This window comes from Ambystoma mexicanum, chromosome 6q (assembly GCF_040938575.1).
Source record: "Ambystoma mexicanum isolate Mex_15411 chromosome 6q, UKY_AmexF1_1, whole genome shotgun sequence".
Lineage (NCBI taxonomy): Eukaryota > Metazoa > Chordata > Amphibia > Caudata > Ambystomatidae > Ambystoma > Ambystoma mexicanum.
This window is the reverse complement of record NC_090937.1, coordinates 1,548,332,038-1,548,347,596: the sequence shown is the minus strand read 5'-3', so window position 1 is coordinate 1,548,347,596 and position 15,559 is coordinate 1,548,332,038. Positions and strand designations below refer to the sequence as shown.

The 15,559-nt window shown below is 46.7% G+C and overlaps 1 protein-coding gene across 2 annotated transcripts in view; it reads right to left on the bottom strand.

Annotated features, from left to right (window-relative positions):
• The window catches only part of ATRN (attractin), a 1,434,670-nt gene that overhangs the window by 204,007 nt on the left and 1,215,104 nt on the right, over positions 1–15,559 (bottom strand). The gene's annotated exons all lie outside the window — the stretch shown is intronic.

Sequence of the window (15,559 nt, the reverse complement as noted above, 5' to 3'; positions counted from 1 at the left end):
TTGCCCTTGGACCTGGTTTGCGCTATATAAATAGAATAAATACAAATACTTGTGTCCATCTTTACTGTTGCCACCATGAGTTCCTCACAGTAGTAATTTGTCATCTTTTCTAGAAAACCCATCGAATATACTTACTGAGACAAATATCTCTTTTCTCAACGACCTCGTACTGATAGCAGGCGACCTCAATGCACATAATGCTAAGATGCCTTTTAGGACTTCTATAAGTAGTTCTAACGGGGAGAACTGGAAACAATTGTTTCTTGATTGGAACATGCAAATTATCAATGGTAATACAGCGGGGGATCTGGTCGCAGTGGCACCATGGTCCAATGGGAAGGCTAAATCTATCATTAACTATTTGATTTCCTCCCCGGAACTCTCCCAATGTGGTGCAAATTTTAGAGTAGAATCACTGAGCTCTAGAGATCAGTTCTTTATAAGCCTCGTTCTTCTTAAGGCTCAAAGTGATCAATGTATATTCTCCCAGATTGCAAGCAAATATGAAAGGTAACCGAGTGGGAGGTTTTACAAAAGCTGGTTCTAATTTGAAGGCAAAATTGAAAAAACAAATTCAGCAGGGTTCCAGAGATTCAGAACCTCCTCTCGCTGGGTTGTTTTGTCGAATTTTTGTGGTATATACAACCTTTGAGGACGAGGGTGGCCCCCAGAGTGAATAGCCACCACCATAACTTTGACGAAGAAACCTATCTGATAAAGAAGGGAATAGTTTCTTACCTGTAACTCCATTTCTCCAGCATTGGTATCTTTCATTGATTCACATGCTTAGAATATTCCCCGTCGTCAGACTGGGACCCCTCGGTACACATATATAGCCTTTTCCTATAGGAAAACTTCCGACACTTTTGTGTCCTATCTACGTCCTTTTAGGGCCCGCCTACGCATGCTCCGCAGGCCGTCCCAATATAAGAGGCCCGCCCCCGCGGTTCCCCTTCAGATTTCAGCCCCTCCAAAGTAGGAAGGGTTAAACTTATCCATCACATACATTGCAGTCCCGGGGAGGCTTGGCGGGCGCATGTGAATCCATGAAAGATACCAATGCTGGAGAAATGGAGTTACAGGTAAGAAACTATTCCCTTCTCCAGCATTGGATCTTTCATGGATTCACATGCTTAGAATAGATTGTATAGCAGTAACACCTGAGACGGTGGTGAGAATGCAAAGTAACGTACCCTCACCCTACTACTCAACACATATGCACAGCAGTAATAAGTTTACTCATATAACCTTTCCCACCGAAAGTATACCGTCATCAAAGGTAGAAAACACACTCTCCACAACGTGGAGCTTACCTTACTGAAACAGATGGCGCAGGACAGCTCTTCCCATCTGCACCTCATCCGCATGCTGCCTGGCAAGGCAGTAGTGGCGGGTAAACGTGTGGGGCACTGACCATGCCGCAGCTTGGCATATGTCCATCAGCGGAATTCCGGCCCATAACGCTGTTGAGGATGACATCGACCTTGTAGAATGGGCTCTAGGATGTCTTTGCAGTGGCCTTCCGGCCTTAGAGTGACAAAAGGCAATCGGCGACGAGACCCATCTGGCCAATCCCTGTTTCGAGATTGCTTTACCTCTCGTCGACGGACCATATGCGGCGAACAGTTGCCGAGTAGCCCTGATGTCTTGTGTGCGATGTAGGTATAATTTCAGAGCCCTCTTAACGTCCAGGGTATGAAGAGTACTTTCTGCTGCCGACGATGGAGTGGCGAAGAAAGTAGGCAGAACCACGGATGAGTGTTTGTGATATATCGTCGGAACCTTAGGGACGAAAGTAAGGTTAGTTGCCAGGACTACCTTGTCCTTAAAGAATCTTAGGTAGGGCGGGTCCACGACCAGCGCTTGTAGTTCCGAGTTACGTCTGGCTGATGTGATAGCTATCAGGAATGCCAACTTCCACGAAATGAATTTCATGTCGGACGTGGCCATAGGCTCGAAAGGCGGTTTCATCAAGCCTGCCAACGCTGTGTTGAGGCTCCACGCCGGGGGAAAACGTTTCACCGGGGGAAAAGCTCGAAATAAACCCCGCATGAAGTGTTTCACCAGTCTGTCACTGAATAGAGGAGACGACTGCCTCTTCCTTGTGAACCTCGAGATGGCTGCCAGGTGTACCTTTATCGATGAGGGGGACAATCCCTTTTTTGCTAAGAGGAGCAGGTAAGGTAGAACTTGTTCCGGCGTCACCAACAATGGTTGTAGGTCCCACTGTTTTCTACACCATTCACAGAATCTCTGCCACTTATAGGAGTAGGATTTGTTAGTGGAAGGGGCTCTAGCCGCCTGTAGAATTTCTTGGCACTCCTCTGAAATGTCTAAAGCCCCGAATTCCGAGAAGTCAGGAGCCAGGACGTAAGGTTGAGACTGTCTGGGTCGTGATGCCACACCGTGCCTCTTTCCCGGGATAGAAGGTACGGGACTTTCGGAAACGCTATGGGATGTTCCAGCGATAGATGGAGGAGGTCTGAGAACCACGGTTGCCTCGGCTAGAATGGTGTCACTAGAATCACCCGGCAATTGTATCTGCGTATCCACTGTATTGTTTTCCGTATGAGGGGAAACGGGGGAAAAGCATAGAGGAACATGTCCGTCCATGGGAAGGAGAACGCCTCCCCCACTGAACCCTCTTGGGGCCACCTGCTTGCAAATTTCTCGCATTTCTTGTTTTCTTTGGTCGCGAAGGCGTCCAGAGGGGGGTGGCCGCATTTCTCGAACACTTTCTTCAAGTGACCCGTGTCCATTTCCCACTCGTGTATCTGGGCCATGTTTCTGCTGAGGGAGTCGGCTTGGCAGTTCCTCACTCCTGGAAGGTGATGAGCCACGAGGGAGATTTCGTGCTTCGATGCCCAATGCCATGTTTTCTGGGCTTCTATGGAGAGAGTCCTTGATCGTGTCCCTCCTTGTTTCCTCAGATAAAACATGGCTGTTGTATTGTCGGTCATTATTCGCACTCGCGACCTCTTGATGTGTGGTAGGAACGCCTTCAAGGCCCATCGTACCGCTCTGAGTTCCAGTACGTTTATGTGTAGGAGTGACTCCGTTGGAGACCAGCGACCTTGCGTTTGGGGAGCACCCATGTGCGCTCCCCATCCGGTTAGGGATGCATCCGTAACTGTGGTGCTCTGGAACTCCGGCACACCTTTGTTCAGATTGTGGGATTGTGGGAACTCTGCCACCACTGAAGGGTCCGAAGTAGCTTGTCGTCGTCGACGGTTATCCTGTCCGACCACGATCCCTGAGCCTGTGTCCATCGGTCTGCGAGGAATTCTTGGACTGGCCTCATGAAAAGTCGACAGTTTCTCACCAGATGGATGCAGGATGCCATGGCCCCTAAGACCGAAACATACTTTCTCACTGAGATCCTGGTGTTTCGCCGTAGCCGGGCCGCCTGTTGAATGAGTCTCGAGGTCCGGTCGAGAGAAGGTTTCACCAACCCTAGCTGAGTCTCGAACTGTGCCCCCAAGAATACCAGCGTTCTCGATGGCCGCAGAGAGGATTTCTCGAAGTTTATGGCGAAACCTAGCCGTTGTAGAAGCTGCATGGTGGCTTGCAGACTTGTGTTGGTCGACGCTGGGGAGGATCACCTTACCAGCCAGTCGTCGAGGTATGGGTATACATGGTGGCTTTGCTTCCTTAGCCAGGCAGCCACTGGAGCCAGGCATTTTGTGAACGTTCTGGGGGAGGTTTTGAGCCCGAAAGGAAGAACCGTGAATTGGTAGTGGGTTCGCCCTATTACAAAAAGTAGGAATTTCCTGTGTTTCCGACGCATTGGAATATGGAAATACGCGTCCTGTAAATCCAAGGACGCCAGGAAATCTCCCTTTTGAACTGCACGGATCACTTCCTGCAGAGTGAGCATCTTGAATTTCAGGCTCTTTAAGGACTTGTTGAGATCGCATAAGTCTAGAATGGAACGCCATTTGCCGTTCTGCTTTTTTACGACGAAATATCTTGAGTAGACTCCTTGGCCTCTCTGTGATGTTGGAACTAATTCTATCACTCCCTTCGCTAACATGAGTGTAACCTCTTGTTGCAGTGCCTTCATATGGGATTGAGCGGTGAACGCAGGTGGAATTTGCAGAGGGCTGTGTTTGAATTGAAGAGAGTGTCCGTGTCTTATAGTGTCTAACACCCATTGGTCCGTCGTTATCCTTTCCCATTCGTCGACATATGCTGAAACTCTTCCCCCCAGAACGGGTTGTGGAACGTCACTGCTGATCTTTAGTTTGCTTGTCTCTCACCGACGATGGGTATGATGGTCGTTTTCTGGAAGAGTGGAAGTTTCGTCGACGGTTAGCCGATTGTGAGGCACGTCGGTATCCCTGGAGGGGTAAGCCGATCTGGCAAAGGATCGGTCTCCAGAAGAGAACCTTGAATTACCTGAAGCCCCTCTAAAGGGGCGAAAAGACTTGTAGCTTCTGCCACTCTGGAGGGCACCCAAAGAACGTGCCGTGTCCGAATCTTCTTTCATCCCTTTTAGGGCCTCGTCCACCTTCTCACCGAAAAGAAGGTCTCCCTCAAAGGGCATAGCTAAGACCTTGTATTGTACTTCTGGTCTGAAGTAGGTACACTTCAGCCATGACTGTCGACGTAATACGACCCCATTGTTCACTTGCTTGAAGCCAGACTCAGCAAGATCCACCGCGATGTTTATTGCGTGATTTGAGGCTTCCTCACCCTCTCGGACCAGTAGCATCGCCGCCTTCCTCTGTGCTTCTGGAAGATGATCAAGCAGCGGAGCCAGCCTGTGCCACATCTCCCTATCGTATCTGGCCACAATTGCCAGAGAGTTTGCGGCCTTTACTGTGGTCGCTCCCACGGAGAGCACTGTCTTGCCAAAGGCATCTTGGCGTCTCGCTTCGTTCTCGGGTGGAGTCGTGCACTTGTGCTGTGCCTTTGCCTTCCTCGCTGCCGCCGCCGACACCACTGAGTCTGGTGTTGGTTGAGAGGATAAACACTTGGGGGTAGACTCTGGAGCCTTAAACTTTTTTTCTAGGCGTCCTTTCACTGCTGGTTCTGAGAATGGGTGTCTCATTGTCTGCAACCCCTCTTTCCATACATGGTCAAGTATCGGTATCAAGAACACCGACCTCCTCCTCTTGCCCATGTGGTCGAACAAAAAAACAGTCCTTTTTATGTTCTTCCTGGGACAGACCAAATTCTTTGCATGCCTTCTCCATCATCGAATGGAATGACGCAATGTCGTCCGGAGGGGACGGGTGAGCTGGGCTTCTGGGGTTTTCTAACTCCGCCTCTGACTCCCAGGTAGGGTCCCTGGAGGGGGATAAAGAGACCTCTGACATGGCTCCCCTGTCAGACTCCGAATCTGGCAGCTCACCTTCCTCCTGCGCCAGTGTTGAGATTGGCTTGCGTGGGTGCGGCGGTTGACGGGACGGGCCCGGCTCGTCGACGGGTGACTGGCAGGCTGGCCTGGGGAAGTCGCTGGTCCAACGACCGTAGCAAGGACTGAAGCGAGGACAGAATATGCAACTACAAAACCGATTGAGGATTGAGGAGAGGGGCAGATACCGGTGTAACGGATGCCCTCGTCGACGACTTGTCAGCCGCTCGTAGCCCTAGGTCTGCTGGGCCAGCCACTCTCTCGCTCTCGTCCTCCGAGGACAGCAACATAGCCTGCTCTTGTAGCAGAGCCTCTGGGGGGGTAGGGTCGAAGACTCCAGGCCTCCTGTAGGACCCCCGTCGACAAGGCTCTCGTCGACGCCATTGTCGACGGGACGGAGGATGCCCCTTGCGCTAGTGGCGGGAAGGCGGCCGGTGACTGGATCGCCGTCGACGACGCAGGCTTCGCAGGTGGTTTTGGCGGTCCCGCCTTCTCCACACTGTGCCCGCTTTTACTCGACTCTCGACTCGTGGTCGATCTGTGATGATCGCCAGAGGAGGATTTCCTTTCCTTCTCATGCTTTTTTGATGAGGATGATTTCTTTGACGAGGAGTCTTTAGTGGAGTGAGTTCCAGACGACTCTTTTTCCGACGATCTAGATTTCTTCGCCGGTGGTTCCGACGAGGCCGCGCGGCGTGATGTTTTCGCCGACTGTGTGGAGCCTACCGCCGAGGGGGGGGTATGCCCCCGCACCCTCATTCAGCCATGCCACCAGGCGTCGGTTCCGGTCTTTGAGGGTTTTTTGAGAAAAACCCTTGCATATGTTGCAGGCATCCGCCGAATGGTGACGGTGGAGGCAATATATACAATCCATATGTCCGTCCCCCTCGTAAACCTTTTTCAAGCCGCACGTCGCGCATGGACGGAATAGCGCTTTTCCTGATACAGAGGACAATAAGGCAACCTAGTACAAATTAGTAAGACAACACGAGGAGATCCCACTACTTTGGAGACGGTTGAAATCTGAAGGGGAACCGCAGGGGCGGGCCTCTTATACTGGGACGGCCTGCGGAGCATGCGTAGGCGGGCCCTAAAAGGACGTAGATAGGACACAAAAGTGTCGGAAGTTTTCCTATAGGAAAAGGCTATATATGTGTACCGAGGGGTCCCAGTCTGACGACGGGGAATATTCTAAGCATGTGAATCCATGAAAGATCCAATGCTGGAGAAACAGCATAATAAGAGCATACGCGCCCTCAAATCCCTGGACCTCACACAGAGCAGATTCTTCCAAAATAAGATAGCTCTGTAATAAATACAGCACCTGGTCGCGTGAACATAGGTTCATGCGCAATACTCAGGATGAACAACTTATGTTAGATACAGTGTTATGTAGGCATGCTTAGAATTTTTGGGCAATTGTCAACAACCAGACACTCTCACAAGGAGTCCAGCAATCGACCATAATACCTGAAAAGTTTGGTTAAAGTATTTCAGCGAGGTACCGAATCAATTAGTATTCGAGGCTGCGGTCGTATCGAATAAGGTACGGTGGGAGCGTCATATAGGTGGGGACAAAGTTGAAAGACTAATCATCAATTCCTCGAGATGGAGGGGTGCTAAAGGACTCACTAATATGATCCTATAGTCTGATGTTACTAGTTGGTCGTTGATCGTGTTTGGCCTATTCAAGAACATTATTCTTATCCAAAGGCTACCTGATTCTTGCAGACGGGCGATTATTATTCCAATCTACAAGAAGGGAGATGGGGCTGAGCCTGTCAACTATCGCCCTATCGCCGTTCTGGACTGCGATAGCAAGATATTTTCAGGAATTGTTCTCTAGGAATTATAGAAATGGGTGGAGTATAAAGGAATCTTATCAAAGTTACAAATTGGATTCTGCAAAGGGCTGTCTATCACATTAAATGGCCTTGTTCTGAATATCACCAAGGGAAAAAGTGACAATGCCTAGACAAAATCCATCTATATGGCCATTATTGACCCATCAAAAGTTTTTTATTTGGTCAACAGTGGCAAACTATAGCTCAAGCTAAAATGTTGGTGAATCCCTGAAGGACTCTTAGCAATTATTATAGCTTTACATGAGAAAATGAAAATTCAATTGATACTTCATACGACAGGGGATTTATCTTCCCGATATTGCAAAAGAAAGAGTTGTGAGACAGGGGTGCCTTCTTGCCCCGTTTCTTCTACTTGTATTTGGCAGATCTCGCCGAGTTCCTGATCAATTACATCTTAGCCTGCCCAAACATAAGGAAAATATGCCATTTATTTTCAGCCTATGTGGATGATCTAGTGCTGGTCGATCACGCGCCCATTGGCCTCCAACATCTTTTTTTCGGCCATGGAGAGATATTCTTATGAGAATGAGTTGGTAATCAATCCTTATAAATCTAACGTAATATTTGGGAAGCGCATGAACAAAAAAAATTATCAGATTTACATGGATGGTGGGCATGCCCATATTACCAGTTGTAAAAAGTTAAATACCTGGGATTTCAGTTGAGAACTTCTCAATCCATACAAGATCTAGCTTCTGAGATGAAGTGTAAAAACAACACAATTTATTAGTCAGCTAAAAAAAGCTGAGGAATACATTTTGTAGATTCTCTCTCCTCCCACTAACAACATTTTACAAGGGGAAGGTTGTCCTGGCGATTCTTTATGGTCAGAAATGAATTGTAGTGCACGTAAATTCAACTGGGCTCTTATTCAAGGATGTTTGTGGAAGAAAGCACTTTGTCTGCCCCGGTCCTTGCCAATTGCATGTATGAGATATGAACGTTGGCTCCAATCCCTACAGGCTCACTTCGATTGAAAAATAGTGTGTCTATATAGATGAATAGTGGCCCGTTGTAAGCACTCTTTGTATGAAGACATAATGGATGTTATGGGCTCGGAAAGGAGTGACTAATTGATGACCCTGAAACAGGATGCAAAGAAAATTCGACATGCTGGAGTTACAAAGGAAATGCAGGTTGAAACTCCAGACAAGGTTAAATGCTCACTGATGAGAATGGACTGGATCTCTACCAGGGCTTTGTTCTGTGACCTGAAGTGTTTCAAAAATGTCACTGTTTGTGAGAAACACAGAAAATATGCGTTAGCTTATATAAGAAGATTTCCTAATCCAATATGGCAGAGATCTTGCGTTTTCGATTAAATTTGTTTAAAACCAAGGAAACTCAAAGAATCTGGTCAAAATCAGAACCAAGGGAGGGATTTTGTGATCTGTGCAGAAAATGATGTCCCCAAGACATTCAACATCTTTGGAGCACTTGTAAATTTACAGAGGATCTAATATTCAGATATTTTGCATGTTTTGTACATCATACTGATTGGCTTAATACTCAAGAATTCTGGCTAAGATTATCCGTGTGGAAGCAAATCTTCTCATCTCTGTGGTTACTAAAGCTACTTAATGAATTACATTTTTATAAAACTATCAGCAATACGGAAAACTGATTGATGAATAAGCAAATTTATTAAGATGAGTCATGATTTTGTAGAAATTGATTTTAGAAAAGCATTGTTTGTATTGATGTTGACGTAAATGTGTAAAAAGTATAATTTTGACTAGATGCACACAAAAAAATAAACAAATCTTGAGACAATCTAGTTTGTTACCGACATACCTGGTCTTGATAGTTTTTGATTTTATCGGTTAAACAGAATTAATGATCTCAGTGACCATGGAGGTGTATAAAGAGGCTAAGTCCTTCGCTTTAGTTATTATCTAATCTCTAGCTTTTGAAGATAGAGTCAAAAGTTGCAGTGTTCAATTTCTGCTTGTTGCGATAGATAATGGTGGAAAATGGCAGAGTGACAGGCTGAGCATGTTGTGGGAATGGAAGCTAGAAAATAAATGCTGCATGGTCAGACCAGTCAATAGGTAGTACACATCAAGTAGTTGGCTTAATATTCCATGTGATGATCCAGTCAAGGGTGCAATCTTTTTTATAGGTCAGAGAAATATTGAGGAAGAGAAAGCAGATGTTCATTAGCCAGGAGAAAATGTGTTGACCGTGTATGTCACTAGCATCAGTGAAGTCTAAATTAAAGTCTCCAAGTGTTACCAGAGGGAGAGAATATACAATTCTTATTATAAGTTCTTGCAAGGCTATCACTCGATTCCCTGTAAAATAGGCTAACTGCTTCTGAAATTATATTCAATATGATGTTTTTAAATGATAAAGTGTTTAAAATAAAAAGAACAGATCCAAATTAGTTCTGTAACACAGTGCAAAGCCAGAGTCACAATGTGGAGGGCAGTAGATAATAAGAATCTGCAGTGTTCAAGAGGCAGGTGTTAACACTGATTTTCTATACTCTAGCCTGGTGGATAGATGTATAGGAGGCCAACCTACATTGTGACAGGGATCACTATGAGGAGCTGTAGTCAAACCAGTTCAGGTAGCAGTGATAGGCGGTCTAGGGTAAGTTCTTCAGAGGTGGAGAGCTTGTAAGGGGTCTACAATGAGGTCACACAATGGGAATCACAGATTACACTTAGACAGGATGTATACAAATACAGTTATTTATTGACCAAAACACACTTTGAAAAATGACTACCAGTGTTAGGGAGAATTCTCAGAAAAGTGCTAATTCCCTTCTACCTTAGAGAACTCCATCACTTTTGCTGGACTTTAGGACTTTTAATTTCTAACCTGGAGAGAGTGAGACCCTTTTCTCACTCTCGCTTGTATTTTTCTGTGATTTGGACTCTGTATTCTTGTTGGCTTTCGAGTCTGCCAACTCTATAGGCATCCTCTTTACATTGTGACACAAAGCACCTTCAGTGCAGTGGCACAGGGAAGTCTTTTAGATTTCCCAAAGGCTTAAATACCTTCTTTTGGTGAAACTACTTTTTCCAAGAGCAGTGATGTGAAATTGACTACATTTACATTTTGTAACTTTCTAGAGCACACACTATCTTACAAAATGGAAATGGAAAAGGAAAAAATGCAGGTATGGTCTCTGGGGTCCGGTAAAGGATTCTTAGGGTTATGGTAAAAGTAAAATGAACTACCAAAAGTAGCCCCAACTTGCATAGATCTTGTGCAAGCAAGCTATAGCAAAGCCATAATTGTTAGAATAAAGGTTTATTATAAGCCCATTGCCTTATAATTTGAGTATAGAGGTAGGTAAGAAGGTCTGTAACTTACCCCCATACTCTACTTCTTCCCCAGACTTGGCAGGACAAAGTAAGAGGTTCAGATGTTGTTTTCCCACCAAAAGTCGCAGTCTTTCATTCACAAGGGTTGAAGGTTCTAGCTGATCTCTGATTGGTGGCTTTCACTGTTGCAAGGACTCTTGATGAAAGATTGCAACAAAACACGCTATAGGAACCCTCTCAGGTCTGGACTCGTTCAGGTAAGTGATTTCGACAGGAGTCACCGCAGCACGGCAAAGCAAAGGGACTCAGCAGCCACGGTCTGATTTTCCCTCCTTTCTTAGGGTCCTCTCGATACCAGGAAGCTGAAATTCCATAGAGGCCAGTCTCGTAGGACCAGCTGAACGGTCGCTCGGAACGGTGACACAGGCAGCACGATCACCCAAATTCAAAGCAGGTCAGCCACAGAACGGTTCCAGGGCACTTCCAAAGGCTTCCTTTGGCATGGTTCCGAGCAGACGCCGGGAATGGATGGTCACTCCACTCCAAGTCGCAGCTCCTTCGCAGGACTGCTAAAGATCAAGAGCAAGACAGGGCTCCTCTTCCAGGACAGCTGCAGAAGTTGGTCGCCAGGCCTCCTTCAGCCAGGTCTCAGGTTTATTTGCGGGTCTCACAGCTGGAGAGGATTCTTGGCTCCTTCAGGTTTCTCCAGAATCTCTGAAAAATGGGTGCAGGGGTCCTGTTATCCTAAAAGCCAGGCAAGAGCCGAAACTCCCACTAGCCCATAGCAGGACTAGCCCACACACACCCCAGCAGTGGTCCAATCAGGACCACTGGCAGGAACACTCATGCATACCACTCAGGCACATTGCAACCAGTTTGTGGATTGGGACCAGACCATCTTAGCTCACCTCCTGCCAGCCAACACACAAAGCCCTCCAGTAGCTCGCCAAAAGCTTCTGCTTTCCCAGGCACTATAAGTCTTTATAAGGATTTTCATGGACTCTCAGGCCAGGAAGAAGGCTAAAGATGAAGATGGCAAAAGGACAAGCAAGTAATCTCGTGGCACGGCCATGTTCGACCAGTAGCCACAATTAGTAGCCAAACACGGTAAATGTGGTAAGGCTAAAACGAAAAGTCCCCAAAAGGGAGAAAAAGTCACTGCTGCCACCAGCTTATCCTTTTAATACACATAGAGTAACCAAAAATCCTCACAATCTAAGGCAAAACAAAAATTAACCCTATTGTACGCTGCATTGTACAATGATAAAAGGTTACCACAAGTGATACAAAAGTAACCAAAAGTAGTAACGCAGCATCACAACTAAAGGAAATAATGTTTCCCAGTACAGACAGCCTGAAGGACATGTCAGTTTCCCCAAGACATATGAGCAAAAGCTAGTGTAGTGAAGCTAAAGGCTTCACTGCGCTTCAAAAAGTACAGGTCAGATAAAAAAATAAAACCAAAACATGTTGCTGGTTCCATAAAAATGGAAGATAGGTGCAGTAAAGAGAAATCTTTCCAAACAACGGGATCCATGAAGTTAATGCCAAGGATTTCACAACAAGGGAGATGCATAGAACCTCCACCTTTGTTTGTTTTTCCATAAGAATCTGCCAGGATTACCTCCGAAATAGTGGGTCTGGAGTATTCTAAAGTTTTGGACCACTAGATTACATGAGCCGGAGCAGTGATTAATTAGCGCCAAGTGAGATAGTTACATTGCTGTTGTGTTTGACTGACTAAAATACTTTTATGCTGCAAGGGTAGATTTATAGTTGTTGGAGTATACATTCCAAGAGGCAGAGGGATTTGGTAATCTGTTATGTAACATTGCATGTGTAATTTTAAAAGCTTGAGTCTCTGTATTCAAGCCTGAATGGTAATGGGCCTTACTGGTGTACCTGTAGTGATATCTTTAGACTCCTCTCTGGGTGAGGTGCTGTGACTAGTTGCATGGAGGGCAAGGGGACCGGTTTGAGGAGAGGGCTTGTTCTGCGTGGGAAAGTATGAAGAGTGTCACGCTCTCCAAGTCTCCACAGTATAAGTTTAACTATTTTTGTCTAAATTGTTTAAAACGTTGGAATACAACAGACTCAGGCAACATAGCTCTGATCGAAGCAGGGCAGGATGGAGCTACAGCGAATTGGATGAACAAAAAAAAGAAAAGGATTACCGTCACAGGCAGATGCAGACGAAAAGCTGATAGTGTGACCTGCCTCCAGCTCCAATACGCAAAACAGTCTGACCCAGTCCTTTTGAGGACTGTGGTGTCTGTGGATGGCGCTTACATAGCAGTAAAGGGATAGTACAGTCGTGAGATGTAGTTCCTATGAAACCGAGTGTGTGACAAATGAAAGAAAATCCTTAATATGATGGAATGCAAGAACACGCTATCAATTTGAGAATCTGCAATAGTTTTAATTTATAAAGTAAAGAAAGCCTTTCTCTCTGGTGCTTTTGAAACACAAAATAGCAGCCAGTCAACCCTTCACAGCGCCAATCTGGTAGATCTGTCTGGGCAATAAAAACTGCACAAACCTCTCTTTTCACCAAACTGAAAATGCATACTACCTGCAGACATATTCCCAGACTTGATGGCCGGTCTACGAGCAGCAAGGGGAACACTCAATAAGACATCTGACAAATCACACTACTTAGATCTTAGCCTCAGCAGTGAAGAAAGCAAGAATGTCCAGGCTTCTGAGGCTTTGATGGAGTAATTGCCCATTCAACTAAGTGAGCAGATCCACCCTACACAGGAAGTGCCAGGGAGAGCAGATGGATGTGTTAAAAATAACCAGATACCTTGTCCTCGTTGCTCAGTCCTAGTCTGGAGGGATCAGAATCAACTTGGATTGGACCCGAACCTTTGCAGTCTTGTGAGAACCAGAAGAATGACAGGGATTGTGAAGAATGCATAAAGGAGCTTGAAGTTCCATTCGAAAATTAATGCACCGGAGACCCTGGTCACAGAGTTGACCAAAATGTGCCTCACATCCCACCATGCAGGATCTTGAGCCACATGGGTCGAAACATACAGGCGGTCTGACATGCGGCCATTCAATTGTGACCATTGGCAACGGAGAAGCCATTGAAGCATCTCATGCCCCATGAGGGCCTGAAAGTGCAAAAAGGCCAAGGCTGGCACTTGTTTATGGGTTTGGAGGACATTGACCAGGCTAGTGTTCAATACCGCTCCGATATATCAGAGGGACTTGGATGGTGAAACCAGAGACCATATGAAGTTCAGCGAAAAGCCCAAGCTTTTAAACAGAGTGCATGTGCAGAGCAGGTGCTCTGACAGTAGGTCAGGGGAGCGTGCTTAGACGAGCCAGTCGTCCAGGTAGGGAGAGACATGAATGGCACTCTCTCTTTAAGCAGCTTGATGAAAACCCTGGGAACCGAAAAAAGACCGAACGGCAGGCCTTTGAACTGGTAGTGATGCTGGCCCACCATGAACCTCAGGTACTTCCTATGTTTCTGATGAACAGGCACATGGAAGTAGGCCTCCTAAAAGTCCAGCGATACAAACCAGTCCTGTAGATTGAAAGCTTGCAGGATCTTGGCTAGAGTAACTTTCTTGCATTTGTCCTTGTGTAGAAACAAACTCAGCAGCCGCAGATACAGTTTAGTACGCAAACCCCCGTCCTACTATGGCACCAGAAAACAGGTGGAATACCATCCCTTGCATCAACCAGTGTGGTATCAGTTCCATCATTCTCTTTGAGAGAAGCGGACTGACCTCCAAGAGGATGGGATCCAGAGGCAAGGTGTTGTTGCGAGTGCCATGGTCTGGGGGATATTGCACGAAAAGGAAACATTGCCCCGTTGGCTGACCTGCAGGGCCCAAGCATTGGACCCAGTCTTTGACCATTCCCAGTTGAACAGGGAGAGCATCTACCCCCCCAGGGGATTTGTTTCAGAAGATTGCACATAGATGCCCTCTGTGGGCATCTTTATCCCTTCCGCTCGGGAAGCACCTTCCTTTCAGCCTTCCCGGGGCTAATCTGTGCCGAACATGGGAAACTGAGGGATGAAAATCCTGACCCATGACAAGAATGCACACAGGATTGTTGTCCAGCCAGACCCCAAGGACCTCACTGTAATCTCTGATGGGAGCAATCTGCGTTAGCCACAAACCGGTTCTATCCATCAAAAGATACGTCCAAAAGCATAGCCTGAACATCAGGCGCAAAGCACAACGTCCTCATCCAGGAGTGACACCTGACCACCGTTCTCATACACAATCAGCTCTGTCAAGTCCAGATTGCAAAATCTGACTAGAAACTTCTCTGCCGTATTGACCATAGACAGGAAGTACTCCCTCATCTCTTCCCCCCCAGGGATGTGATCAGTTGCATTCGCCACTGCGGACCACAGACCAAAAGAGTACTTAAGGGTACAAAAGGAATTCATTACACAACTGCTGAGGCTGCCCAATGCAAAAGCTATCTTCCCAAAGGCGCCCTGCCTCTTACATCCTTGTCAGGCGGAAGAGAAGGAAATGTGGGTGACTTCAGGTTCCCAATTGCGGCCTGTACCACTGAGATCTCAAGATGAGTGGACAAGAAATCCAGATATGAGAGGGCAGGATGATGCTTCCTAGCCAGTTCCCTTGTCAACGGTAGGCGCTCAAGCGGGCATCTCCCCCACCTGTAGTACAGGAGGGTCTTGACTGCTAAATTGAAGAGTGCAGAGACATCAATGCCCGAAGCTGAAGTCTGGCGGTGCTGGGGGATCTTCCCTAAATTAGCCAAAGCTTCAGCCCATGGGCATGCAAGAGTAATCCCAAGCAATTACCCTGCGGGCTACCCTGCCAGTTCCAGAAGACACAGTGGGTCCCGCTGGCACAGAGGCCATCTGCATTGTCACCTGAGACATGTGCACCGAGACCAAAGCCGCCGGCACCTTGACAAAGGATGCCAAGCAGGCAAAACTGCTCACGTTCCTGCAGGATGGAGTATTGAGTCAGAAAAGGTTACATGAGACGCCTTCTCTGGTGATTCTCTGGAGCTGTAGCACTTTTTAAAAGAGGAAGAAGAATTCCAGTGCGAGGATT